Here is a 25,620-nt window from a genome sequence, read left to right as displayed (position 1 = left end):
GAAGATAGTTTAGTTTCTCTGCTGAAATGTTTTTAAAGAGCTACCAGATTTGGCCCAAATTTTAAAATAAAAGTGAAGAAATACTTCTGCCTGACTCACACTACAGTCTAGATTCTAGGTATCAAGATGTACTTACTTATATTTGCTGTTGCTGTGAGATTATGAAGTCTCTTTTTATCACAGTAATATGATTTACCTGACATAACTTTAGTAATACTTTACTTAAAGTAAGCTAATAGTAATTAAGGCTTCCCTTTTTAAAGATGTTCCTATCTGTAGTTTGTTTTATACTTTTCAAGCTAGAATCTTTATCGCAGAAATAGTAAGGAAAATACTTTCTGAAATAAAAACCCAAATAATTAAAAGGTGTTGGGGGGAAAAAATCCTTTCTTTACTATTTTACTATTTATTTAACTTTGATAAGGTTACCTGTAACATGGAAAAATTTTATTCTAGGAACTGTAATTTTTGAGCTTTGGTGCTCATCCATTACTAGTGAGCACCTTTGTATGGACCACAGTATAAAAAGCAGACTCGCATGCATAACTGCAGTGAAACTAAGGTGTCCATGACTTAAAACACAGAACTCACTGTCTTATAGTGCTTGTCTTAAAACAGAAGCCATTGAGCAGTAAATCTAACTACCTTTGGAAAGAACTTTCCCATAATGATTAGCTAGTAATGAAACGGCCAATTGGCTTGAGTAACCCCTGAGGCAAAACCAGGGACTTGTTAACACTCACTGGCACCCAAGACAGGGTGTGTGTGTGCAAGGGACTTCATCTCTTGGGAAAAATGGCCAGCAGATCCATTGCTGCCCTCTCCTGGAGGCATTCTAGGAAAAAATGGCCAGGAGAACCTGGCTGGAGACCAGACTACCAAAGACGTGCTGAATCAGCAGGTTTCATGGGAGCTATAGACCACTCGTTTTGTTCTGGTTTTCAGTCATGCTGGGCTGGGGTTCAGTCCCTTCAGAAACATGCCTGGGAAGAGAGATTCATAGAATGGTTTGGGTTGGAAGGGACCTTTAGAGGTCACCTAGTCCAACCCCCCTGCAGTGAGCAGGGACATCTTCAACTAGGTCAGGTTGCTCTGGGCCCAGTCCAACTTGACCTTGAATGTTTCCTGGGATGGGGCATCTACCACCTCTCTGGGCAGCCTGTGCCAGTGTTGCACCACCCTCACTGTAAAAAATATCTTCGTTATATCCAGTCTAAATCTACCCTCTTTTAGTTCAAAACCATTGCCCCTTGTCCTGTCTCTGCAGGCCCTGCTAAAGAGATTGTCCCTCTCCTTCCTGTAGTCCCCCTTTAAGTACTGAAAGGCTGCAGTAAGGTGTCCCCACAGCCTTCTCTTCTCCAGGCTGAACAACCCCAAGTCTCTCAGCCTGTCCTTGTAGGAGAGGTGCTCTAGCCCTCTGATCATTTTTGTGGCCTCCTCTGGACCCACTCCAACAGCTCCATGTCCTTCTTGTGCTGAGGACCCCACATCTGGATGCTGTGCTCCAGGTGGGGTCTCACCAGAGCACAGCAGAGCGGCAGAATCACCTCCCTTGACCTGCTGGCCATGCTTCTTGTTAAGCAGCTCAGGATACTGTTGGCCTTCTGGGCTGTGAGTACACATTGCTGGCTCATGTCCAGTTTTTCTTTCACCAGTACCTCCACGTCCTTCTTGGCAGGGCTGCTTTCAATCCTTTCATCCCCTGATCTGGGGATTGCCCTGACCCAGGCGTAGAACCTTGCACTTGGCCTTGTTGAACCTCAAGAGGTTCACATGGGCCCACTTCTTGAGCTTGTCCAGGTTCCTCTGGATGGCATCCTGTCCCTCAGGTACGTCAAGCGCACCACTCAGCTTGGTGTAGTCTCCAAACTCATTGAGAGTGCACTCAATCCCACTGCCTATGTCATTGATGAAGATATTAAATAGTACTGGTCCCAATTTGGGCCCCTGAAGGACAAAACTTGTCACTGATTTCCAATCGGACATTGAGCTGGCCTCTGGATGTGACCATCCAACCAATTCCTTATCCACCGAACATTCCACCCATGAAATCCATGTCTCTCCAATTTAGAGAGAAGGATGTTATGGGGAACCATGTCAAAGGCCTTACAGAAGTCCAGATAGATGACATATATAGCTCTTCCCTTGTCCACTGATGTAGTCACTCCATCACAGAAGGCCACTAGGTTGGTCAGGCAGGACCTACAGGACAGTGTGGTGAAGCCACGCTGGCTGTCTCAAATCACCTCCCTGTCCTCCATGTGCTTTAGCATAGTTTCTAGGAGGATCTTTTCCATGATCTTCCCAGGCACAGAGGTGAGGCTGACAGGTCAGTAGTTCCCCCAGTCCTCCTTCCTACCCATTTTAAAAATGGGTACAGTGTTTCCGTTTTCCCAGTCCCCAGAGATTTCACCTGACTGCCATGACTTTTCAAATACTGTGGAGAGTGGCTTGGCAGCTACATCAGCCAATTCCCTCAGGACTCAGAGGCATCTCATGAGGTCCCATGGGCTTGTGTATATTCAGGTTCCTCAGGTAGTCACAAACCTCACCTTCTCTTACAGTGGGAGAGGCTTTGCTCCCCCAGTGCCCATCTTGCGGTCCATCCACTCAAGAAGTGAGGGAAAAGAGGTTACCAGTGAAGACTGAGGTGAAAAATGTTGAGTACCTCAGGCTTCTCCTTGTCTGTTGTTACCAGTTTGCGAGTCTTGTTCATCGGGGGAGTACGCTTTGTTTGACCTTCCTTTTCTGGCTGACTTACCTGTAGAAGTGCTTCTTATTATTATTCTTTGCAGCCCTTGCCAAGTTCAGCACCAGCCACACCTTGGCCTTCCTGACCCCATCCCTACACAAACCGGCAGTATCTCTATACTCTTCCCAGAATACCTGTCCCTGCTTCCACTACCTGTGCATTTCTTTCTTGCCCTTTAGTTTGACCAGCAGGTCTTGACTAAGCCGTGCCTGTCTCTTGCCTTCCTTTCTTGATTTGTTATGCCTGGGGAATGAGAGCTTTTGCACTCTATGGAAAGCATCCTTAAAGATCTGCCAGCTCTCTTCTGCTCCCTTGTCCCTGAGGGCAGTTTCCCAGGGCGTCCTATTGACTAACTCCTTGAACAGCTGCAAGTTTTCTTTCCTAAAATTCAGGGTCCTGACTTTACTCTTCATTTGACCCATCTCCCTCAGGACTGTGGACTCTACCAGTGTGTGATCACTGCAGCCCAGGCTGCCTTCAGTCTTGACATCATCGATTAGCTCATTTGTGTTGGTGCAGTATCACATCCCTTCTGGTAGGGCTGTCTATTACCTGGATGAAGAAGTTAATTCCAGGAGCCTCCTAGGTTGCCTACGGCTTGCCATGCTACTTTTCTAGCAGATGTTGGGATGGTTGAAGTCCCCCAGCAGGACGAGAGCCTGTGAGTGTGATGCCTGCTGTAGCTGGAGTAAGAAGGTTTCATCAATAGGTTCCCCTTGACTGGGCAGCCTGTAGTAGACACCAGCCACAAGGTTCCCCTTGTTGCCTCTAATTCTTACCCATAAGCTCCCACCCGCTCATGGCTATTCTTCAGAGACAGCTCTTCACACCCTATCAATTTCTTGATGTAGAGGGCAACCCCTCTGTCCTACTTTCCTCAGCTGTCCCTTCTGAACAGCTTGTAGTCACAGATAGCCACACTCCAGTCATGGGATTCGTCCCACCAAGTTTCAGTAATGGGAACTAGGTCGTAGCTTTCTAGCAGCACAGTGGCTTCCAGCTACTCTGGTTTGTTGCCCATGCTGCGTGCATTGGTGTAGAGGCACTTCAGCTGGGCTGTCATTTGTGTCACCTTCTGAGAGGAGCACCCATTAGTTCCTTTGGGGTATTTCACTGGTGGTTCTCTGTTGGCTTCTATTACCTCAGGAGTCCCTGGCTCATCTCCGTAAGACTTTGAATGCTGCAGTGTACCCAGCACGTCTCAGAGCAACAGGCTGAGGGCTTCGCTAGCACGCCATCCCTCTAACCTTGATGTGTCATCCCACGGCTTTTCACAGGTGAGCCTGATATTATCCCCCTCCCCCTTCAAGTCTAGTTTAAAGCTAGATTCACACCTCTATATATCTTCACTGAATGGACTTTCAAGTACTAATCTGCCAACTTTAAATGTTCAAAAGACAGTACTTTTGGCAAATACAGATGAGCCCGAATTCTTCATCTGTCTCAGGTGAGCCTACTGGTCCTCCTACCTCTCTGAAGGCTAGTAGTGCCTGAGACTGTGTCCGGCTCTTGGGTAGAGGGTCCAGGGGAAGATGGATGTCACTGTCTCTCCAAGAGGCAAGGTTTGACTGCCTGATGCATTTTTAAAGGTTTTGATTGACCTTTGGTAAAGAAGAGATGGCAGGTGCTCTCTCACTGAGGCTAGGTAGGTCTGATAAACTGATCAGCAATAGTTCTTACAGCAGGAGCTGAAATCTGGGATCCTTTCACCAGAATGAGACCTCAAGTCCACACAGGATTCTTGATCAATTGATTGACCCCATAATCAACCCAAGAAGCTGGCTCATTCAAAAATATCATACCTACTGATTTTTGAATGGCAGGTGTTAATGCACTTGTTTGAAACTCTGCTCCAGGGAGGGGCATAAAAATATGTGTCTTTTCTCCCCTCAAATTATTAGAAACAAATCTGGGAGAGGGAAGATTTCCCAGTGCCTGCTGAGTGCTGAAGGCTTTGTATGTAGGAAGTGTCTCATCTTTAAGAAAGCAGCTCTGCCAAGACAGACATCATCAAGTCAGCAGAAAATCTGAAAAAACAGGTCAGTAAAAGTTTCCTCAAAAACAACATTTTACTTCCATGAGTGCTACAGTTTGCAGGAAGGCAAATATTAAGGGTCTGCAACCTGTGCTCCACTGACTTCTACTTCTACCCACACATTCAGTGAAAATATTATTGCTCCAGTGGTCTCAATATTTCACACATCACATTTTACTGTGAAAAATATTGATGTCTAGTGGTCTAAGCATAGAGAGTAGAGTAAGGAGTTTCCATTTTGCCCACGTTATTAGCTCCATTGAGAACTACAATTAAGCAAAATTACCAAGTACACAAAAGCCCAGTGTGAAATCAAGGAAAGCATCTCTCCACATGCAGCTCTGTGTGCAAAAGAATTTTCATGGTGAGACATGACTAATCCTTGAGTAATATGTCACAACTATAATTATTTTATTAATATTGTAATTAATTAGGAAATACGCTGCATCCCCTATCTTTATTCACCTTCCATTGCACAATGTCAAATTAAATGTAGTTACAATGTACTTCTGATCAAAAAATGCTCTATAAGGACAACAGGATGTAGTAGTATCCAAACAATAACAAAAAGTAAAAAAGTAGATGCCTTCCAAAAGCAACAAATACTGAACTTTTACAAAAAAGGGCAGAGGAAGCATCTGTTGGAAGACATCATCCAGCTGAATATGCATTCACACTTTACAAGCTAGGTCTTTTACAGAATGCAGGAACCATCAGGCCCCGTTAAGAAGTAACTGTTCTGGTTTTCAAAGTGCCTCCTGATCTGTGCCACAGCCATCTCGGGGAGTGCTTCTCTTTTCACACTCAGAGCCAAGAAATTCTCAGGAAAGGTGAGATTTAGAAGATTGGGATATGGAGTCTTTGCTGGACGGCTAGGTCACTGAACATGTCTTTGTCCTTTAGATGGATTAATATAAGCCCTGAAACCTTAGAAACAGATCTCCAGAGCTGAGTCAATAGGGCATACATTTTCCCTAAGAAGGAAATTGCTTAAACCAAACTTCTTCTCAATAAACTTGACAATCACTTTATTTTTCCTAAAAAAAAAAAAGAAAAAAGAAAAAAGAAAATATAGTGCAAAGGGAACACCCAGAAAAAGCAGATTCCCTAGAAGAAGTACTGAAACAACTATTCATAATTAATTATTGTGTCCACCTAGATGCTGACAGGACACAAAATAAATGAAGCAGAAAAGCTGCTTCTCCTAGAACTAAGGTACAATATATCTTAATATTTAGGAAGGAGAAATCGGAAAATGGGAGGACTGCAATGGAGTGAAGAGCTGACATACACAGTCATGAACGACAAAGGCTGCACGGGCTAGGATGAGATAAGTGAGAAAACTGGCTGTGGGGTAGATAACTATAAGGTTTTCTATAAGGTGAGGTGGTATGGACTTGGTCAGGACCCATATGATAATAATCCAGAGTAAACCTTCCTCATCTATTACATGTCCTCACAAGTGTTGGTGGTAGAAAAACTGGTATCACCGACAAATTTTCAAAAATGTAAATACAGGCATATAAATAAAGGAAAAGCTGATTAGAGAAGGATACCTGATAGCTTTTGTCTGAGACTCAAGTTAAAGGGCGTAAATAATTCCCATAGCATGATTGCACAATAAAGTAAAAAAACTCCTCAAGGAGAATGTTATATATTTCATTTATTATACATCACTCTTATGTTTACAACTGAAATACATCTTTCCTTGGGGACTGTACCATCATTTATTTTAAATCAATGTTTAAAATTAAACGGTAATCCTCAAGAGAGTGGAGACTCTTCAGTTACCAGCCCTTCCAGTTGGAAATCTTTCTTTCATGTTTCTATTTAATACTCAATCCAGGGTTTGAAATTAATTAAAAGATATCCTTTCTCTAATCTTTTGATTATTAGCTTCAAAGTTTTTTTTTTTGCAAATACAGTTTTATAACAACTTCATCTTTTAGCAGTATACCCAAACTGTTATTATATGTACAAACTGCGTTATCACATGTACAAACTGCGTTATCTTCTGACCAATAATCAAAGGAGAAGGGTCTGTTGTTGGAAAATTATAGGTTCTTGCTTAGGAACAGTCACCTGATGTGTAACTAGTGCATTTATAGTGTTTAATTGCAGTTTCCTACTATCAAAGTCAAAGATAAGGGGAAACTGTTAATAGGATGCAATGTTTAATGTCACTCAATGTATTGTTTTGATGCATCTTGGGACTGGGGTTTACCACGTGGTATATGAGGGCCATTTCACTTGTGGAAGGTACCTTTTTTTCAAGCTAACCGTACAGACTGAGTACTGTGCTGTGGGGGAACACAGCCACCCCCTCACAGTCTGCAGAGGTCAGGTCTGGCCTACATATGGAGCCAGGAAATCTGCACTGCAAATGTTTGTAATCTATTCAGGTTTTCATCTCCTATTAGCATCCTGACCCTCTCATGGCATGCCTGACCTGGTGTTTTGCTTGCATGAGTTACATGGGAGAAATACAGGACTTCAGCTGCTAGAACGGGAAACGCAATGTATTTTGTCACCTTCACAGAAGATTTCAAAAGGAAAAGAAGAAATAAGACTCTTGGCTGATAAAAATCTATTCCAAATCAGTGGACCCATAAAGTCCAAAGTCTATTATGTCCATGTTCTAGATCATTTCAGCTTTGACACTTCCATGGGCACTGGTCTGTAGAGAAATAGCTCTGAAGTACTAATAACCCTGAACTCGGCTTCATGCTGCCCTGCTTGTATGCATTCATGAGGTCTCACTGTCATTCAAGGGGTCCACAAGGACACTCAGCTGTGATTGCGGAAGTAGGGATTTACTGAATACTGTCTGTACAGGATTAGTAAAACTGCACACCACCCCCTCACCCCCTGCTCAAATAAGGTTTTAAACCCTGCACCAGAGTTCTCTGCTGAAAGGAGACCTCAGACACACGTGGCATCTTACTGTGGGCTCAGGATCTCATTTGGCTAGGGTTTCCTAAAGACCATGGCTCTTCCTAGACATGGTATTGAAATTTTTAAACAGCTCAGTAGCTAGCAATGTGGACTGAGAGTATACAGGTGATGGAAATCTCCCTTCCAAAACCTACTCAGAGTCCGCTTTTAAGCTTTCATGGGAAGCATAGTCAGTGTATACCTTTATAAAGACAAAGTGAACAGAGAGTGTGGCTGCAGGAATGCATGTATTTTCCAAAGTAAAGGGAGTAAAAAAAACATTCACTGATACAAAAGTCTGCTAATGAGGTCACACTTCACTCAGTGAAACTGGAAGTACAATTTTCTGATACTTAAGGGAAACTGTTAATATAATAAGACTTTTATAAAAGATTAGTTTGAAATGGAAGTTGCTAATAAGATAGGATAGAAAGTAACTAGAACAGTAAGGGTAACATATCGGAACAGCAACTTTCACATAATTTGAAGACTTTTGTTCTTTCATGTCACATTAGTGACTTTCACATACCTTTTTGCAATTTTCATATGGTATTAGTGACATTTGCGTCTTAGGAGCAACTTTTCATATATGCTCTCCGAGAGACTTTTGGCATGTGCTGGCAGCTTTCATATTTTATTTAGGATTTTAACTTACTGTCAAATGTTCCATTCCACAAAGATGAAAAGGAAGTAATTGATGCTGCACTTCTTAAACTTCTTAATATAAAGGTGGATAACAATAGCTGTAGTTCATGAAAAAGAAAACCCGGCACTTCCACTGCACTTTTGGGGAGCAACCCGTGTCCCTGAAACATGCAGCTATGCAAACGGAAAATTATATTTTATGGTTAATTAAAACTTTCCATAGGAAAGTGGCCCCTGAAGCTCTCTCAGAAAGTAAATAGAAAAGGAATCAGAAAGTTGGTGGTTGTTTTTCTCCCTTGAGCAGACTATTCATCCCACTGTAAGACCGCGGAGTGAATGAATGATGGAATATTTGACTGATGTAATTTATGGTGCTCCATATGACAGCCTATTTCAGAGCGCTTGAGGTTTTTACAGTCTCTGGTAGTAGTACCTGCTGCTGAAACAAGAGATTACTCTCCTTGGACAGACAGTAATTTAATAGTACAACTGTGTAGCTAGCCACCTCCTACTGTATTTCACCACCCACTCCAGTCAGCTTTTATAGATAGGCCTCAGCACTTGGAATATGAAGTACTATGCATCCTGCTCACAGTCTTAGGAGATACATCAAGGGTGAAAAACTGGAAGGAAAATAAATAAATAAAAGGTGCTAACAAAGTCAAGTAAGCACTCTTTCTCAGCTTTGTTGTTCTTACTGAAAATATACAATGAAAGTACAAAGTGCCGCACTGTATATTGGATGATGTTAGCTTTTCAGGCATACGGTCAACACTAGTAAGGTTTCTGGTACTTGTTGGTTTTTGTTTGTTTGTTTGTTTGTGGTTTTTTTTTTTAAATATTTGACCACAAAATCCTCTTAATATCCTATAAAGATGCATTTTAGGAATCAACCTAAAAATGTAATCGTCTCTTTTCACTAATATAAGAATGCTACTAACCCTGTGTGTAAAAGCAAGGAGGGTGTGAATCTATCAGGGTGAAAGAGGAGGTTTTTTTCTCCGTGGAGCCACAGTCCCACATTGTCCAACTTGGACGCATGCACAGGCATTCAGTGGGTCTCCCCTTGCCCAGGTTGCAAGGGGGTCAAGCTCCTCATTGATGACTGCAGAAAGGTTTAGGTACTAGGGCTGAAGGTACCAGCGGCACATTGGGGTTTCCCTGACAGTAGTTTAGACAGGAGTGGCTGAGTGGTACTTGCATTGTCTTTTCAGCCACTGCAGTTTCCATCAGAGGGTAAAACCAGAGGTGGGCTGTATTCAAGGTTCTGAGCAGAGACGAGCAATGTTTAGGGAGCACATATGTGCCAAGGAGTGGCAGGTAACCCCAAGGTGCATCTCATGGCTGTGCACAACTTGTTTCTCCATTAGAGAGTCCAAGAGCTGAGCTCCTGCAGAAGGATGGTGGTGGTAGCAGCAACAGTCGTGCTGGATCACTTCTCGCTTCTGCTGGAAAGGTTTTGAAGCCCCATAATCCTCAAGTTACAAGTTACAAGTAAGTCTGAGCAGGGCACTGTTGGAGATATGCCACTATGCAGGCAAAAATTTTTGATATACCAGGTAAGGAAAAGAAAAGGGGAGGCTCTGTAACTGGTAATGCAGCCACAGCATGGCAGGAAAGATCTCTGTCCTGGTCCCATTCTGGTGCCTGTCCCACTGCCTTCTCCAGCAACTGGTTCAAAAGCCTGTGGAGATTTCCTACCTACAGACTCCAGCATCAGCTAAATGGTGGCTTCATAAATACCCACCTCCCCTTTCATGCCAGAGAACATTTGCACTGGGGCAGCTAATGGATAATCCCCCAGCTTTTGGTCTGTCTTACACCACATGGGCAGGTAAAATACTTGTGCATGTTTCTCTGGACCACCAGTTTTCAGCCTCGTGACTGAAGTCAAACAAGTTGTAAGGTGGAGCAGTCACCTGCCCAGCGCTCAGCTTCACTGTTCCTGGCTGCGATAACAGCAAATACACTTCTCTCTGACTACTACTTCATGTTTCTTTTTTGCTTCTTGAAGCTATTTAATTCTGTCCTTTCCAGCCACACTACAAGAAAAAAAAAAAAAAAAGGCTTTTAGAATAGCCAGGGGAGCTCTCCCAGTGCAAATACCCCCATGAATATTTATTCATGGTAGGATTTGCTCTGCTGTTGCTTTTCTGTGAACATTTCTGTGAATAAATTCTTACTCTTCTAGATCTTTGTGACTTAGCAAAAAGCTGAGTAAATCAATGGATTTTATTTGCAAGAATGTTTGTCAATTCTCCCCCTACTTTTTCCCCCCTATTAATTTTGCCTCTTGGCCCAATACTCAAAAGGAAAGGAACGAATATGCTTTTTCACCTCTTGCACACACACGTATCAGGAATTGATTAAGGATGGGACAGGCCAGAGTCAAATAATCTTGGAGAGCTGCAGGTATAATTTGCTACTAATAAGGAGGTGAAGGAACATCCAGCAACATTTATTCTCTAAGGATGCCATCCGGCAACTGCCAATCACTTCTGCGAGGATTTTAGTGCTCACGAGCCCCGCTGAACTCAGGTGGGCTGAAGGGTTCCCAGGTGTGCTCAGCAGCTTGCAGAATCAATTCTTCACCGTACGGCTGCACGAGCAGAGCTCGTTTCTCAGCAGCAGCCACGGGGGAGACTGTGCTATCAAACAATCCTCACTGAATAAAATCTGGGTTAAGTCTTCAGCCTTCTGCGGACGTTGTGCTGTGATGTCCTTACGCAGGGAACCGGCTTTAGGCTAAGAAGAGCACACCGAACACCTAATCTGGCACAAGGAAAAACAATAGCTTTTCTTCACAGCCTTCCTCTCTGCTTATTGGGAGGCTCCATGTCCTTGGTGTGGCGGCCAGTTCTCCTGGACCTGGCAATAACACTGCAAGCTTTCTGCTAATAAAGCCCCTGTTGCAAGTCTGAGTCCTCAGATCCTGTTTACAACCTCCCAAAAGGATTTTTGCACTTTCCCTTGGTCCAGCCAACCCATATTCTGTCTGATACTGCATCTACCAATGTTACTTCCTAGAAGTCTAGGTTTTCCCTGCTCCCTTTTAGCCCTTTACAGCTTGTATCATGCTTTTCATTACTGCTGTTCCCTCAGATGTCCCTGAACCCTCAGAATATTTTTAAAATTTATTTTTGCCTCCCTAATCCACAGCTCTTTTCACCTCCAAGTAAATGTGGTCTTAAATATCTCCCTGCATGCCCAAAAGCCCCTGACTGCAGTTTCCAGGTTTCTGATCAGCCTATTTTCTCTCAGTTTCTCTGTAAAGCCTAAAGAAAAAAAATCCATGCCCAACTCCTCTTTCTCCCACCTTCAACTCTTCACCCTCTGCCCCCTGTCCTGCAGGGAAGTTTTAAGAACTTGAAAACTGTGTTGATGATGTATTTTCAGTATCAGATTCATTATTACTTCAGAAGAATACTAATAAAACTACAGATTTTAAAACTTTTAGACTTGATCTATTTAATCACTGTTTGCCATCACAGCCTTTTAGATTTGAACTATCCCCTCCGAGGCGTATTCTCTGGAACACTCTCTAACAATATTAAGAGGGATCAAATGTCATCTTCTGAGAGAGTAATGTCCTTGATAGATTGTTTTACTTTATCTTTTAGAACAACTTGCCTTTCTAAAAGGAAGTGCTTATTCACACACTTGACGGTTTTAAAAACCAAACCCTGTCTGTTAGCCACAGGGCAGGTGTGCTGCAGGCACCGGCAAAACAATAAATACCTTATGTATCCTGGCCAGCAGCTCTTAAGTCTGGCTTGATATGATGAGCAACAGGGTCTGTATGGCAACTCATATCTCCTAAATTTGGCCTGCCTAGGCAAACAGCTAACATTTTTGCTAGCTTTAGGTGTCTTTAAATTTTTTTCTTGGTGTTAAATGCCTTCTTCCATAGGATCCCTAAAGAAGAGGGATGGTTTTCATCTCATCTGGATGCCCCTGAGAGAGGGTCCATATCAGGCTGAGCCAAATTCAGCATGATAGTCCACAGAAACCTGTCCAACAGAAAATAACTTGTTTGTGGCATCAAGTTAGAACAGGTTTCTCACCATTATCCCCCCGTCCCATTTTCATATCCTTAAATGGGATTTCAAGGTGAAATCACAGAATCACAGAATCACCACCTTCTGCTCATGTCAGCACTCCTGATCAGCATTTGAGCACCACGGGCTGGGTTTTAACTGCTTATTATAGGCTAGGATTGAGGCTGGGTATTAGCTATGTGAAGTGACACCCAAGTAGCAATGAAAAAAATATTCATCTGAATTTTATGAATATTTGTGGCATGTCATATTCCATGACATGCAGGGAACAGCTCAATGAGCTTATATTGCAGCCATCTGAGCTCAGGAATGCTGTAATGGGCTGCGGCATGATGTCACTGACACTGCATTGGTCATACCAGAGAAATACTACTCTGTTGGCCAGAAACATAAAAGAGTTGCTGAGAAATGCCTCTTGAGCTTACCTCTGTTTTAGAGTGCTAACAACGTTCCTGAAGGTCTCTATTCTGAAATTAATTTGAAATCCATTTCATAACAAACTGTTCAGTGATAATTCCTAATGTTCAGACTAATAAGCATTGACAGCAGATAATTTATATTATAATGATAATATTATAATTTCTATTATTATGATAAAAATGCATATTTTTAAAAAAATCTGATCTCTTCTTGCTTGCTAAAAGTCCAAATGCAGATAAATATTATTTAGGAACCACCCATAAATTTTCGAATCTGCCCACATATTTTGCAAAAATTGAGCCCCTTAGATTACCTGCTGATGATCCTTTCTTCTTCCTCTTTCCCTCCCTCCATCTTCTGCTATCCCTCCCATGCCTGCTTTCCACTACCAGTTCAGGCAGGGCAGGAATGCCCAATAAAATACTTTTATGCTGTTTGAAGCGATGTGCCGTTAAAAGGTTCACAGTATCTGCACATCTTCAGCTTCTGAGACTTTCTAAATCCTGTTAGTAAGTCTTGCTTCTCATTGCTGTGTGTGTTTTTTAACCCCCAAGTATAAAGGGTAAGTTTTTTTTTCTTTTTTGTTACAAACACAAAGAAAACAGTATAAAATCCTCAAGGAGCAGCTGCTTTGCAAGGACCTTATGAGTGTCCATGGTACTGCTGCAGCATGAGCATCTGTCACTCAAGAAAATGTCATCTTGCCCAACCAAATCCATTGTGCAATCAGAGTGAAGAAAGCACTTGTTTGGAAAGGTTTATGGCTGATGTCTGTTTGAATGAGTAACATCTGGGCTAGGATGGGCAGGATGCACATTCTTGTTCAACCAAGCCAGTGCATCTTAATAGCAAAGGGTATGTTTTAATTGAAAGGAAAACCCCAATCAAAATCTTGAGACAAATGTCACCACTTCCACAATTTTAAATCACATTATTTCCTAAGTTTCAGTCAGAAAGAAATCCAGCCTTCACAAAAATACATGGATAATCTTTAGGGGTCATGGCTTATTGTTTGTAATATAACCACTGCAGACATTTGAGACAACTATCGTATTATTTTTCTTGGACTTGTTAATCAAACCTCCTCTTCAGGAAAAAAACCCTGCCTATTAAAAACAATATCTTTCACAGAACTGAGAATTGATCAAGGCTTTCATTCATGTGGACACAAACACGTTGAATTCAGAAATTACTTATGATATCAAGTTGTAATATATACATAACTGTCAGAATATAAAGCAAAAAATATTATTAGATCATGTTAAAATAATGGGTGTTAGAGACAGAAGCTTTTTTAAAAAATTTTAATGACCTGAGAAAATCTACCTGTACCAGTTTAATACTGGTATAAATCTACTAATTTTACCATTGTAAATCAAGTTCTACCTCCTTAAGTAGGACTAATCAGCACTAATTAGGGAAGTTTCTTATTCTACTTCCACATTTAAAGATTACCTTTTCAATCCTTATAATATATACAGCAGTTGCTTTGTTAACATGTGCCACTGTAGGTTAAAAAGTACTCAGCAGAGTGATTTGTCTGTTTCATATTTTGGCTTTGTTGTTGAATATTTTTCATTTGCTTTTGCTTTGAAGTGCAGAGCAGCACCTTTTCACTCACCCACCTTTTTTGAAGCCAAAATGTAAATCACAAGAATTTATTTTCTTTGCTAACAAACATTTCTTCCTGGGGATTTTTATCACCTTTAGATATAACTTTTTTTAAAGGTACAAATTAAATCAGACTGTTATGAGATTTCCCAGAGGAATTTTGCCTTCATTTACAGAGACAATGTTATATTGTCTCCATTCTTTCACAGAACTAACAGAAAAATGGAAAATGAGGATAAGACTGATTGCTAAATCACTAGCTGATGATCTAGTAGATTAGTGGCTGTTTTTGTCCTTGATGTCTCGAGGCGGCATATATAGGTACGAATATATGTATGTCTCTCTCCACAGACCACACGTACCAATATAGAACCCTTTTGCCCCAAGAAGTCTTTTACTTTAAAATAAAACCCACAATTTCTTTTCCACCAAAAGTTTTTGCAATTCCACACTAAAGATTATGAGGTACTTTTTCTGCAGAGCTCTGATCAGCAGATTTGATATATGGATTTAGATCAATTTTTTCTTATGGCAAATCTATATGTTATTCTACTTCTTCATTTGGTACTATTTGCTGAGTGGCTGTTACTTGGGAGCAAAGGTCAGTATCTTGCTGTTGGAGCAGCCGAGTAATCTTTTACTCCTCATAAGGGTAGTCAGAGATATTAAATCACAGTTGACGTACCTGAAGCACAGCAACTTCATCCATATTTTATCTGCTGTAAATTTAATACCACAGCACTTTTTAGGGTGATGTATTTATTAACTGGCTGGGGATGAGCACTACAGAAATTCAGTTTGTTCAGGAAAATAAAATGAAGACACACTGACAAGTTTATGAAGTAAGCACAATAGCTATTTATTACTTTTTAAACACGCAGTGCACCTAAACGTTTTTAGCAGTGTTTGCCCAAATAAATGAATAAAGCTTCCCAAATAATCTCTGTTTACTTTTCTTTTGAATTTTAGTAAAGTTTTTCCTTTATTTGAAAAAGCACATCCTAGCTTCCTTCAGAACAGAATGCATTCTTTATGGAAATAAACATAGCTAAGTGTTCAGATAAGCTGGAGAGGGGCATTGTGGGAAGAGAAACAAATCATTCACAGCCCTGCTGTATATTAATCCCATCTTTTCCATTTTTGGTTCTAATTTATTTTGTTCTTTACATTCTACCACCACCAAAATAAAGGAAGCCATGAACACAATAACCTTTTAAATGCAATTACTCGCCTTCTACTGGCTTCTATTGCATTTGAATAGCACTTATTTTTATTCAGTGTTATTCTTTACATTTCTCATAGTAAATAATTAGTAAATAATTCACACAGCTTTTTCTTTCCTTGTAACCAAGATATGCTTATGTTTTCATGCAACCGAAAAAATAATCTTTCTAATCGTTTCATCCTTCATGAACTGTGACTTCTATCTCTTTATAACATGGTAAGGAAAAACATTTAGATGTTAAAAAGCATACTATTCTGCCAAAAAAAAGTGATTGTGATCTTAATGCCTCTGTTGTATAAAGTGTTTATGATTTTATTGGTGATCATTGAAACCTGATGACCAGCACAGCCTGGGAAAACTCAGTTTTGGCTTACAATCCCAGCAATTTGCCAAGTGTGGTACGGTGGGTTTGCAGATCACAGTTACATCAGAGAAGCAGCACTGGCAGAACTCAAGGAACACCCCAACGGTCTGGTCAACCGTTTTGTTTTCTTCTGTGATAGAGGACTGTGTGTGTTTATTCCTTGAACTCCAAAGGGACATCCTCTGCAAATCTAATGTCTTTGACTGTATATGTGCTTTAGATGCCATTTCTGCACAGAGCTATTCTGTTTTTCTGTGGTTGTTTATAAAAAGGATGAGTCAAGAACTAAATGACTACAGCAGCTCTTTGCCGGTCTTTTGGCTGCAGTGTTTGTTTCCTCGGGACAGCCCATGAAAAAATAGCTACACAACACTGCGTAGCTTCTTGTTCTTTGCCTGCTGCATCATCAAAAATTTGATTATTCAGGTTCTTGGAGATAAAACACCAAACAATAAGACCTCTCTAACTCATGCTGAGGTAGGTAATTAAGCTACTCTTGATTTGCGCCACAAAGACAAGAACAGAAAGAGAAATCCACAGGAAGGGATGCCTCAGACTGAATCTCCAATTTACCTTGGGAAGCCTGGAATACTTTTCATTTTTCTGCCTCCAGGTTTGTGCAGAAAAGTCTCATCTGCGGTCCTTTATGGAGATGACTTTGTGTTGGTCTCCATCGCTTTCACAGATCCTCACTGCAGGGCCACCTCCTCACTCTTGCTGTTCAGTGCTTACTGCAATTTATTCCCGAAAGACCCTTATTATTAAAGACCATCTCTCACTCCCACTTTCCTTCTTCCTTTCCTTTCATCTTCCCTGACCCATTTCCCCCATTCCTGCATCGTCCCTACAATTCTCACATAGTTTTTCCCCTCCTCTACCTGCCTGAGTAGAATTTGGCAGCACATTGGCAGCACACTGAGGCCAACAGGAGACTGCCCTTTGGTTTCAAGGGGCTTTGGATTACCAGCTAAGCTTCCATGACCACTTGTCCTCTCTGTGGTAAAGCTCCACATGAGTATTATGCTATAGAAAGCATCACAGCAGAGGAGCTGGGTGGCTCCACAGGCTAGGAGTGGAAGGCTATAACCACATATTAATTTGCCAGTCAGAGAAGGGAAACCCTGGGGCAAAACTTGCACAAAATAAGCCCCATTATTCAGACTATGCAAAGGGGAGGAAAAACAGAAGAATTTTGCATTCTGGACTGACATACCAGCAAAGAGTACTGGCACAGAATAATAATACATAATAATAACAGTAATAATATTTGTACATAATTTATCATTATACACTACAAACTCAGCTCAAATCCTGGTACCATGCTATTCTCTTCCAGCTCTGTATCCTCCTCTTGCTATACTCTTTTTATTGGCTTACATGTGCTGTGGAAATTAGTTTTATTCTAATTTGAAGCCTTTGAGGAAAGGCTGAAAAAGCGTGTACTAGTCCATAGTCATTAAAAAACTCAAATGACAGTATTTCATCCTGCTTTTGAGGCTAAAATATTAGGCTTTGAAACATGAATCACACAGCTTAGTTGAGGCTGTGAAGAAGCTTAGGATCATAGCTTTAGTTAAAAATAAGCTTTAATACATAAAGCTGAGGAAAAGGGAGCATAGAGAATACCTCAGAAGTCAAAGTACAGCTGCTCCGTAGCTCTGAATTTGTGTGTTTTTAACCCAGATACTGTTGGGCTTCACCAAAGGTGAAGGCAGAGAACCAGGGAGTTTAGAGGGAAGCATTGGGTGGCACGTGAAGGAAACTGTGTGTACAAGTCCTAAAGAGTTAACAGTTTGCAATGTCTTTCAGCTTGTAGAAGAACAAAAGATATATTGTTTCACAGTCCCCTCCCCTTGCTTTTTTTCCCTCTGTTTTTTCCCCCCCTTCTTTTTGCCCTGGCCTTGTAAATCCCACTTTGGCAACCAAGAATGAGTGTTATAAAACATCTTCTGAGAGGTCCATACTGCAATAGCCCTTGCGCTGTCCTAAGTTGCCAGTTGCTCTGAATCTTCTATAGTTTAAATGCAATCCAAAACCAAACCCCATAAGGACACAGCAGCTTATGTTCAGAGAAGGGGGGAAAAAGGATGGAAAACACAACTTGAATCTCTGCTTAGGAAACTGTACTATCAACCCTTCATCTCACAGGTCCAAGTCTCTGCTCAGATCCAGACTGGTCCTGGGTTACCCATAACTTGCAGGATGGTGGAGTTTGTTAGGGTCACCTGGTCTCCTTTTAGGGTTGTGCTTGAACAGCTCTGACCCTTTTCTTGTTATTGGCCTTTGCAGGAGTTGTGTGGAAAGGCTGTTATGAGTCTGCACAAGGAAAAGCCATGAAGACTACACTCTGAAGAACTGCATTTCAAAAGCTCAATTAATTCCCCTGAGGAAGCCTAAGGTAAAACAATAATCATCACCTTGTTCCCCTCCCACCCGTCGGAGTACAAGTTCCTGATTATTGGGCCGGCTGCAGGGAGAGGAGGTTATGCTGCTGCTTAGACCTCCTTCTCAGCCAGTGCCACTCAACTCCTTATCATAACAGCATGGAGCCACCTGATTCTAGGGCTGCATTTAAAAATAGTATCCATTTCTCTTTCTCTTTCTCTTTCTTTTTAAAGCAAACTTCTCTGATATACATTGATATTTATAGCTTAGATCTAGGCAGCGCAATTGTAATTTAGGGTGAATACCTGATGTGCGATACTGATCATTTCTGCAAAAGGCAGCAAATTGTTCATAAAATAGGTACCAGAAAAGCAGTGGCAAAGGAAGCATTTAAGTATCCAGCTTGCCGATCTCTACTCCATTTGCACTCCTCTGCTCCAAGTGAGGTCCTACTGGGAGGAGAAGGGGCTTAAAGGCACAGTCCTCAGACAATAGCACTCCCAGAATGGTTAATTATAGCACAAAGCCCTAAGAAACTTAAGTGGATTTTGCATGGCTTTATGGAAAGTGGAAACTATTCTCTTTGCCATTTGCCAAACCACACACACATTACAGCATAGCAGCTAGAGTTTCAGAGCTTTTGCAAAACCAGGTTACAAATCAATTTCATTATTTCACTTGCTATGTGAAAGCGCGACATAAAAAGCTCTCAAAAAACTTGACCACTCCAACATGTCCTATATCGCAGACACCTGGTATGGTGTCTGTCAACTTTTTCCTTGATGCCACATCATGCTATGTTTTTAAAGTCCACACCAGAAAGGGAGAAAAAACTTCTGTGAAAATCTTTCTGACTGCCCTCATCAAGGGAAAACCTACCCCAGCCATGTGCGCAAACATGCTCCCAAGTGAAACAAGAGGGAAAATGACTGTCTCAACCCACTGTCTCATATTTGTGCCCTTGCCAGCCGCTAAGGTTATGCCTGTGGTCTTTCATCCAAAGCAACGACCACAGAGGAGACTGCATATATATTTTCATGTCATACTTTCTTTCTTATTAGAGGTAAGTAGGAGATGCAGTGAAAATTAAGGTTGAGTATTATGGTTTCAAGATTTACAGTGAAATGGAAGAGAGGGAAAAGAAGGCCAGAAAGCTAATAGGTAGAGACATAGTTTATGGAGAGCCAGGGTGTTTTTAGGAAGGTCAGTGCTGCTGAATAAACCATGCAGCCTTCATTAATGAACTGCTAAAACTATTAAAGATTTAGCCTGCTGTCATCCAAAAGACGTTACCAGAGCCCTTATTTCAGCTTAGATATGTGGGTAGATGTGTGTATGGATAGGGAAAATGTGGTGAAGAGACTAAAATCACTGTCCTACAAGGACTTACACATGTGCTTAACTTCATAAAATATAAGTAATCCTGCTGAAATCATTTAGTCAAAAGGGTTACTCAGTGAATAAAGCTAAGCTCTGCATATGAAGCCTTTCAAGGCCGTTGCCTAGGTGTGACAGGGCATCAGAGGAGGTGTCTGGTTAGGATGGAACCAGCAGGGAATGCAGAAGCTAAACCACAAAATCTATCATTTAGGGTATATGTGGTTCACAGAAAGGCTGGGACCAAGACTGTTAGCAGACTACGGGCACCCAAGGATTTGCTAGCTAGATAGGCTTCTTATAGCTCCCAAAATAGACACAGGTTGCTGTATATGTAAATAGAACAGTTATTTTGGTTAAACAGAGCTTAAGTGTTTCTGATACAGTCATTTATTTGTCAAGTCTGTTTTATGTTAATTTAATTATAGGAAAATAGAAAAGTGTGATACATAGCTAAGCCCTTAAGGCCAGTTAATCTATTTGGATTGTAACAAATATAATTTTTATTAGCTCAGCCTATTTGGATGGTAACGAGTCTAACCTTTCAGTAGACATTACAGACTCTGAATTATAGTCTATTTTATGTAAAACCAGCATTTAGTTCAATAAAAGGAAAGTTCTTTTGTCTGTCATTGTGTTAAGGAATTGCTGTATTAATGAGGATGCAGTAGGCACTGTGACCATTTTCCAGAAGCAAGGGTGCCCTCCTTTCTGGATGTGCATACAAAAGTGCCCAGGTAAGTGCACAGGGACAATAGTAAATCAGGATGTGAGTTTCTTCTTTCTTTTTCTGAAAATGACCATCAGGAATAATGTTGGTATGTGCATGAAGAAAACAAAAATTATCACTGTCCACAATAAAATCTTTCCTTGCACAACTGGGAGAAAAGCAAAATGAATAAAACCAAAAATGCTAACCAAATGAAATCCATCTGAAATAAACAAACTAAAGGAAGCCAAAGCCTCCAAGATAAACTGGCAAACAAATAATACAAATATCTGAAGACACTGCCTTAATTTCTAAGAAAAAATTGCATGCTTGACACAAACTCACTAATGGTTTTAAATCTTTTGAGACAAAAATGGCCGCATTCTCACTCAGTTTTCACATTCTTAATAAAATACAAAACACTCTACAAAAGTTGAGGTTCTTCTCACGCTACCATTATGCAACTTCTGGCTCTTTTTCAGAAGTGGAAATGTGGGTTTCTCTATATTTCAGAACACTTTAAAACGCAGATTCCCCAATAAAAACAAAACACCACACCCAACCCCCACACCTCCCTCCAAAAAAAAATCTCAGAAAGCTCCAGTGGGAAAACCCCCAAACTTGTGAAGCTTGTAAAAGTGAATGCTTTCACCAGGAGTTCTCAAAACCCAGTTGGGGTACTGTGCTGATCTTGAACAGCTGTACTCATGAACCTGTTGTTGCCATGCAGATGTGGAGAGAGTGAATGTTTTTGTGTGTAAGAGGGACATACACTTTTCATTTTACCATATTTCAAGCATCTATATAAAGATACTACACTGTATAAAGGAAATATTTCTTCTTAACATGCTCTTGAGTGTCCTTTGCATTTCTCATGACAAAGGTATCGATAAGCTCCCTGAGTGTCAATCAACCATTTATAACTGAACCAAGACCACTGCCTTATCAAATGCTAATGGAGAAACGTTAGGCCCATTATTACCACAGATAAAACTTTCCAAATATGCCATTTTTTCCCTCACAGGCACTTTAAACTTTTTAACTGAAAAATTAATAAACTTTAGCTGTGTTCCACAATGCACCTTTTCAGCATGAAGGAGAGAGGAGATAATATTTTTGATAGGGAGTTTTCACTTTTCCTGCTGTGTAAGCCCCAGTGACAGGCGTAAGAAAAATGTAAGAAGCTGTAGTAAAGGATATTTGATACCTGAAGTGATTTTTAAATTTGCTTAAATTCTGAAATTTTCAGGGGAACAGGGACCTCTTTGAGATAACTGTTGGCATTCTAAACAGAAGTAAAATTTGGGTTTTCAAAAACTTAAGAAGGAATGTTCATTTGATTGAATTTTAAGGACAATAAAAATGCAAGAATTACTTGAGGGTGAAATAGTAAACATTAGTGTGAAGAAATGCTATTATATTTGAGCAGTTCTAATTCTGATACCCATATTGTCCATGGGAATAGTTACTTTTTAAAAATGGTTGACCAAGAAGGTGCAGAATTTTGGATGGATATAGTCCTGATGTGGAAATGTCTTCTGAAGGACTCCTCCTTGGGTCATGGAAACTGTGTTTGTAGCTCTGCCTCTGTGTGTGTGTGTGTGTGTGTGTGTGTGTGTGTGTTTAGGAGGCAGGAAGAGAAGAAGGTGAAAATGATACTACGTACTTATCTACACTATAAGTGCTGAAAAGTTTGTGGGGTGTCAGATGTCAACAGCAGTGGAGAAGGAAAAGCTTAAATCTCAGAGACAATACACTTCCATCATTTATTTTCTTCTCGATGGCAGATTGGAAGAGCTGCATCCCCATTTCCAAATGTGCATTACTTTTAGCGGTGCCCCACATAATCTGTGCCCTCTACGCCTACAGCTTCCTGGGGAAATAAAAAGTACAAGAAGTCACTGAAGCCTCTCACCACACTTCATGAAGATATCTCTGCAAAGCGCCAACTTTCTCTTTATTTTAAAGCAAGCTGCAAGCTCTGCTCAGGGTACTGTTTTGTGAAAAACTTACATTGTTGAAGAAAAGATTATAACACAGTAGCAGACAATTTATATCTGTGAATGGACTGTATTTGTTTCTCCAGCCCTGCTCAGTACTTTTAGATTAGGTTTGGGCTTTTGGTTTTGGGAACATGACCTTTTCCTGACAAACTGCAGAGCTTTGCGGTGAGGTATTATTGCTTGGAACTTCAGAGGAGACTTCTCTGCTCTTCCTTTCCTTTTTTATTACATTACTTGTAGCCTGAAATACAGTTTTGGTCTTTTTTTTGTTTTTAAATTTTAATTCTATCAAAGTCATAAACACTGAGCCAAGTATGAAGTCTCTTGCCACAATAGGCATCTCCAACCAATGTGACACTGTCAGAAGTTTCTTACCCTGCTCTCCAAAAAACCTAAAGAGAAACTTCCATGAAAGAATCATAATACTGTAAGTTTACATCCTACCTTACTATGAGCAACTCTCTTATGTAAAGCAATATTTAAGTGTCTTTCTTTAGGCTGTGTAATGCCTTTCTCCTTCCTGAAGCACATATACAGTGACTGCAGTGGATTCAGTACAGCTGTGCCACCATTAATTCTCTGTGCCACCATTAATTCTCCATACAAACACTTATACTACCAGTATTTTCACAAGCCAATATTTGCTATTCAAATTTTCACAGGCTTTTATTTCCTTGATATCAGTCCAATTGAACATGGAGCAGCTTCATCCTGGGAAGATTTTAGTTGTGTCATTAATAGACAAGAAATCATTTAGCAAAGTAATTGTGCTGAAGCAGATAATTTATAATCCCAAATTTTATCTATAAAACCAAATCATTACCTTGGGGTAAGGAAAGTTAATTCACGGTCGTATGTTCTATGGCAGGTTACCTCTCTGCCGGTTGGAGGGTACAGAACGAATTATGTCTCTGCTTACCCTTCAGCATATTTGTATGTGCTGGGGCCCAATAGGTTTTTTGCAATGTTATGAAATGAACCATTTTTGCTACTCGAGGCAACCATAAAATCCAAGATCTGAGACCACTGTTTGTCACTGAATGCCAGCGTGGCACTTAAGCTCTCTATGTAGGCAGGATTTATAGCTTTGTATTACAGCTCTGAGCTTCCAAATCTACCTGGTCTCTCTCCTCTATATGATTTCTGTTGAATGAACTGTGCTGTTTGGGTGCCTGATGTGGGGGTGTGTGCACAAGCAGTACTATTTGCTGTTCATCTTAGAAACTCAGCTGGTACAGACTTCCTAATTAACATGTTCACAAAAGCTGGCTGTAGACATGTTGTCTGAGAATTATGGGTGGCTGATAGACATTCATGCAAGAGAAAGCAGCTATTAAAAAGAATATTGACTAATACTCATGCATGTTTGGGTGCAGGCAAGTGGATTTCTTCATTAATAAACCTTGCTTATTAACACAAAGGTCATCCTGAAAGAATTTGCTATGAAACCACAACCTGAAACTTTTCCTTGGATTTGGTTTTCCCTATCCCTTGTTCCCTCAGGACATGCCTACCCAAACCTTACTACTCCCTGTGTCATGACTTCTCTTTATTTCTCTTATATCTGCATGGAATAATGAGCTGGCTTTGTTACTGAGTCAGCAAAAAATGCTGTTTGTGCTTTCCCGACTGGATCAACACCTGCCAGCAGGGTGAGGAATCTCGGGCAAACATCACTAGAGGGAAAAAGAAGCGCCACTGTGGTTGCGATGTTTGAAAAAAAGCATGTACTTTGGTTCAGTGGTAGGCTTCCCACAGAAAACTTCTCTTTTTGGTCATATCTGGAAGCCATCACAATACATAGATGCTAAGATAAGGGGCACTAAAAGGACAATAAATTATATAAATATGACTGTGTTTATTTTGTAACTTAGTATGCCATTTATATTTCTGAAGGAGAAATATCAGACCTTTTTGTAGCCAGTGTCACTTGTGCTCACTAAATAGGTCCCTCAGACCCCTTGGTTGTACCACCTGGAATAAAGAATGAAGTAGGACAGGATAGGCACTGCAAATTTATGATATAAACACATAATTCTGGCAAGTTAAGGATATGTTTGTTTATCTGCTGTGGTGACACTCCTTCATACACAGTGGTGATAAGTGTACTCTTCACTGGGTAAAATACTGGCTGGCTGGCTGAGCCCAGAAAGTTGTGGTAAATGGAGCTTAATCCAATTGGAGGCTGGTCACAAACGGGGTTCCCCAGGGCTCAGTGTTGGGGCCAGTTCTGTTTAATATCTTTATCAATGATCTGGACGAGGGGACTGAGTGCACCCTCAGTAAGTCTGCAGATGACACCAAACTGAGCGGGAGTGTCATAGAATCATAGAATGGTTTGGGTTGGAAGGGACCTTTAGAGGTCACCTAGTCCAACCCCCCTGCAGTGAGCAGGGACATCTTCAACTAGATCAGGTTGCTCTGGGCCCAGTCCAACCTGACCTTGAATGTTTCCTGGGATGGGGCGTCTACCACCTCTCTGGGCAGCCTGTGCCAGCGTTGCACTACCCTCACTGTAAAAAATATCTTCGTTATATCCAGTCTAAATCTACCCTCTTTTAGTTCAAAACCATTGTCCCTTGTCCTGTCTCTGCAGGCCCTGCTAAAGAGATTGTCCCTCTCCTTCCTGTAGTCCCCCTTTAAGTACTGAAAGGCTGCAGTAAGGTGTCCCCACAGCCTTCTCTTCTCCAGGCTGAACAACCCCAAGTCTCTCAGCCTGTCCTTGTAGGAGAGGTGCTCTAGCCCTCTGATCATTTTTGTGGCCCTCCTCTAGACCCGCTTCACCAGGTCCATGTCCTTCTCGTGCTGAGTGCTCCAGAGGTGGATGCAGGACTCCAGGTGGGGTCTCACCAGAGCACAGTAGAGGGGCAGAATCGCCTTCCTTGACCTGCTGGCCACACTTCTTTTAATGCAAACTTCTCCCATGTTACTAGCGGTAGGATGAGAGGAAATGGCCTCAAGCTGCACTAGAGGAGGTTTAGATCGGATATTAGGAAAAATTTCTTTACTGAAAGAGTGGTCAGGCATTGGAACAGGCTGCCCAAAGAGGTGATGGAGTCACCATCCCTGGAGGTGTTCAGAAAAAAACTGTAGATGTGGCAC

The sequence above is a fragment of the Phalacrocorax carbo genome, chromosome 1, assembly GCF_963921805.1.
Source record: "Phalacrocorax carbo chromosome 1, bPhaCar2.1, whole genome shotgun sequence".
NCBI classification, from domain to species: Eukaryota; Metazoa; Chordata; class Aves; order Suliformes; family Phalacrocoracidae; genus Phalacrocorax; species Phalacrocorax carbo.
This window is presented reverse-complemented; position numbering follows the sequence as displayed.